This window comes from Pseudophryne corroboree, chromosome 4 (genome assembly GCF_028390025.1).
Source record: "Pseudophryne corroboree isolate aPseCor3 chromosome 4, aPseCor3.hap2, whole genome shotgun sequence".
Lineage (NCBI taxonomy): Eukaryota > Metazoa > Chordata > Amphibia > Anura > Myobatrachidae > Pseudophryne > Pseudophryne corroboree.
This window is the reverse complement of record NC_086447.1, coordinates 124,642,002-124,646,938: the sequence shown is the minus strand read 5'-3', so window position 1 is coordinate 124,646,938 and position 4,937 is coordinate 124,642,002. Positions and strand designations below refer to the sequence as shown.

At 45.7% G+C, this 4,937-nt stretch overlaps 1 pseudogene; it reads left to right on the top strand.

Annotated features, from left to right (window-relative positions):
• Positions 1-221: 221 nt before the first annotated feature.
• LOC134913193 (5S ribosomal RNA) lies at positions 222-340 on the top strand (annotated as a pseudogene).
• The last annotated feature ends 4,597 nt before the right edge of the window (positions 341-4,937 follow it).

Genomic DNA, 4,937 nt, shown 5'->3' with positions numbered 1-4,937 from the left:
GCGATTCACGGAGCACAATACCACAGATGTGGGATTTGTTGAGCTGTGTCTAACGCAGAAAGCAGATCCATCAATTACGCTATACTGATTCATTCCTTTTCTCTCCCATATACTATTTTCATTTCCTTTTTCCTCTTCCCTTTTTTCTGTCTCTATTTTTCTTCCTCTATCTTCCGTTTCCTACATAGGTGCACTCTCATTGGTGTACTATCATAAAAATTCTCTACTATCATACCACGCTGCCAATGCCCGATCTCGTCTGATCTTGGAAGCCAAACAGCGTTGGGCCGGGTCAGTACCAGGAGAGGAGACTTCCTGCGAATACCCGGTGTTGTAGAGTTGGGACCATTTCCCTTCATATGTGTTTGCGACGCCAACAGCAGTATCACCACTAATTCTCTTTTCCCCTTTCTTTTTCCTTTTTGAGGCTTACTACTAATTTTTGTGGCTTACGTCAGAAAGTCAAGCTCATTTGAATGCAGGAGACTAACCAACTTTGAATTAAGTAGCCCAAGTGGGACTTACTTATCAAATAACTCTTATGATCACTCCTTGGTTCCATTAACACAGATATTCTGTGCTGGTCAGGGGAATTGGGGGTAAGACGAATCAATGTCTACAACCATTCCAATCACCAAGTGTGATTAAACAGACCAGAACATTTTTAATAATTTAATTATCACATTTCTTTCTTTGATATGGATCATTTATATGGGTATTTTCATTATAAATGTCAACATTAAAAGTTATGTTTTAAGTATCTCTCTCTACATGTTATAGGAATTTTCCTTTCCTTTCAAGAGTGCGCCCACACAAGAGCCTTCTTTCTCTCCCTTCTTTTTAGTATATGTACTCTCTGGCTCTGGGCGCACCACCAAGCAGGACAACGCTATTTATCGAAGTAAAAAACACAGTTTTTTCTTCTTTTTTCCTATTTTGGAGTGTTTAATTGTCCAAATTTTGGTTCCACATTATTAACACAGTACTAATTTTACCAGTGCCCGATCGCCCTTTGTCTAGTCCATTCTTTTTGGTTTTAGCAGGTCCCTGACCATGTTCTGGAGTTCCTGGGCTTTTTCCACTGGGAGAAAAACCCTCTTCTGTTCCGTTTCCAGAATCATGCCTAAGAAAGATAGCCGAGTCGTTGGAATCAACGGTGACTTTGGTAGATTTAGAATCCAGCCGTGCTGCTGCAGCACTCTCAAGGAGAGCGACACGCTTTTCAGCAATTGATCTCTCGATCTCGCTTTTATCAGGAGATCGTCCAAGTACGGGATAATTGTGACTCCCTGCCTGCGCAGGAGCACCATCATCTCCGCCATTACCTTGGTGAAGATCCTCGGGGCTGTGGAAAGCCCAACGGCAACGTCTGAAACTGGTAATGACAGTCCTGTACAGCGAATCTCAGGTACGCCTGATGAGGAGGATATATGGGGACATGAAGGTATGCATCCTTTATGTCTAGTGACACCATAAAATCCCCCCCTTCCAGGCTGGAGATAACTGCCCAGAGCGATTCCATCTTGAATTTGAACTTCAAGTACAGGTTTAGGGATTTTAGATTCAGAATGGGTCTGACCGAGCCATCCGGTTTCGGGACCACAACCAGCTTTTGAATTGCAGCTAAAACTATTTCCCTCTCTGGGGGAGAAGCTGGCAAAGCCGACTTGAAAAATCGTCGAGGAGGCACCTCTTCGAATTCCAGTTTGTAGCCTTGGGATATAATTTCCATCGCCCAAGGATCCACGTCTGACAGAACCCAGACCTGGCTGCGCCCACCGGCGCAGACTCCCTCAGTGGAGCCCCAGCGTTATGCGGTGGATTTAGTAGAAGCCGGGGAGGACTTCTGCTCCTGGGAACTAGCCGTAGCAGGCATTCTTTTCCCTCTACCCTTACCTCTGGCGAGGAAGGAAGAGCCCCGACCTCTTCTGGACTTATGCAACCGAAAGGACTGCATCTGATATTGTGGTGTTTTCTTTTGCTGTGGGGGAACATAAGACAAAAATATACGTTATGGTAAGAACTTACCGTTGATAACGTGATTTCTTTTATGTCCACAGGTATCCACAGGATAACATTGGGATATTGTCGAGCGACAGCGAAAATGGCACCAACACGGTCACGAGCTTTCTGGCCTCCCAGGATGCATTGGGGCCTCCACTATATAGTCCCGCCCACTGACTCAGTCAGATCAGTTCTTTCCACAGCGATTTTAGGCAGGAACATCAGACAGAGACCTGTACAGGCGACAAGAACACACATGCACACCCTTCCATACAAGAAGGAAGAGGTTTTAGTGATTGTCTAGATCCTCAAATCAGATGCGTCAGGGTGGGATCCCTTTGGATACCTGTGGACATAAGAGAAATCACGTTATCAACGGTAAGTTCTTACCATAACGTATATTTCTCTGGCTGGGTCCACAGGATTATCCACAGGATAACATTGGGATTCCCAAAGCCATTTTAGTGGTGGGGACGCTCCTGATTGCACAGGAGGACCTTTCGACAGAAGTCTGCGTCATGAGAGGCAAAAGTATCCAAGGCATAATGTCTAATGAATGTGTTTATGGAAGACCATGTGGCTGCCCTACATATCTGCTCTGCTGAAGCACCCTGTTGTTCTGCCCAAGAAGGACCTGCCTTACGTGTAGAGTGTGCAGAGACATTAGCCGGAATAGGGAGATCTGCATGAGAATAAGCTTCTGATATTACCATTCGGAGCCATCTCGCCAGCGTCTGTTTACTAGCAGGCCATCCTCTTCTATGGAATCCGTAGAGGATGAAGAGAGAATCTGTTTTCCTGATGGCACTAGTACGATCTATGTAGATTCTCAGAGCCCGGACCACGTCCAGCGACGCTTCTCCCGCAGATAGTCCCGATACCTGAAAAGCTGGGACTACAATCTCTTCATTCAGGTGAAACTTTGATACCACCTTTGGAAGATAGCTAGATCTCGTTCTGAGAACTGCTCTGTCTGGAAAAAAACTTAGGAGAGGAGACTTACATGATAATGCTACTAAATCTGACACTCTTCTGGCTGACGCCATTGCCAGTAAAAAAAGAACTTTAACCGTTAACCACTTAAGATCTGCTCTCTCAAGTGGTTCAAACAGAGGACCCTGGAGAAATTTAAGAACTAAATTCAAATCCCAGGGAGCTGCAGGAGGAACAAATGGAGGTTGAATATGTACTACTCCTTGAAAAAATGTACGTACATCCTGTAAATCAGGAATCTTCTGCTGAAACCATACAGTTAACGCTGAGACTTGAACCCTCAATGAAGCAACTTTCAACCCTTTATCCAATCCTGCCTGAAGAAAATCCAAAATCCTAGCTACTTTAAAAGATCTCGGATTTACATTTTTTCCAGTACACCAATGAATATAGGCTTGCCATATTCTATGATACACACGGGCCGAAGAAGGCTTTCTTGCTCTAAGCATAGTTTGGATTGCTTGCTTCGAAAAACCTTTAGCCTCTAAGATAGAGGTTTCAACAGCCACGCCGTCAAAGACAGGCGGATCCAGATGACTGTGACAACAAGGACCCTGCATTAGCAGATCTGGACGTTGAGGGAGCAGTATCGGTGCTTCCACGGACATTCTCAACAGATCTGTGTACCAATGCCTTCTTGGCCAAGCTGGAGCTATTAGAATGATCGCTCCTTTTGCCTGTTTTATCTTTCTCACTACTCTGGGTAACAGAGATATTGGAGGGAACAGATATGCCAGCTGAAACCTCCATTCTACTGACAGTGCGTTTACAAGGACCGCTCCTGGGTCCCTTGTTCTTGATCCGTACCTCGGAACTTTGTTGTTCAGACGAGACGCCATAAGGTCTATCTCCGGTAGACCCCATCTGTTCACCAGTGTCTGAAATACTTCTGGGTGTAGTGCCCATTCGGTTTCCTGAATGGTGTGCCGACTGAGAAAGTCCGCTTCCCAGTTTAGTACACCCGGGACAAAAACTGCTGACAATGCCGGGAGATGGAGTTCTGCCCATTTTAGAAAGGGAGTTACTTCCTCCATCAATCTCTTGCTGTGAGTTCCTCCTTGATGATTGAGGTATGCTACTGCCGTCGCATTGTCTGAGCGGATCTGGACTGGTCTTCCTTGTAGATTGTCCTTTGCCTGAACCAGAGCCAAGTAAATGGCTCTTATTTCTAACAGATTTATTGGCAGGCGACTTTCCCTTGCGGTCCATTTTCCTTGGAACCATAGGCTTCCGAGTACCGCCCCCCAGCCCTGCAGGCTGGCATCTGTTGTCAGGACTTGCCACTCTTTTATCCAAAAGGGTCTCCCCTTGTTTAAATGGTCTGTCTGTAGCCACCACGCTAGAGACCTTTTTACGTTTACTGGAATCTTTATCATCTGCTTCTTTATTGTCTGATGATTTCCGTTCCATTTGGTCAGAATAAGGTGCTACAACGGTCTGGAGTGGAATTGCGCATATTGCACCATGTCGAAGGTGGATACCATCAGACCCAACAGTCGCATTGCTGCATGAACTGACATTGTCTGGGCTTGCAACGCTTCCTGAGCCATGACCTGCACCTTGACTATCTTTTTCTCTGTAGGTTTGAATCCAATATGGCTCCCAAATGAACCATCCGCTGCGACGGATTCAGGGACGACTTTTTCCAATTTATGAGCCACCCGTGTCTCTATAAACAAACTATCGTCTGTTGAAGATGGCTCAACAGTAAATCTTGCGACTGTGCTAAGATTAACAGGTCGTCTAGGTATGGGAATATTCTTATCCCCTGTTTGCGCAGACAAGCTGCCATAACCACCATGATCTTGGTAAACACCCTGGTTGCTGTAGCTAGCCCAAAAGGCAGAGCTTGGAACTGGAAATGTTCCTGGAGGATGGCAAACCTGAGGTAACACTGATGCGACAGTGCTATAGGCACATGCAGGTAAGCATCTCGTACA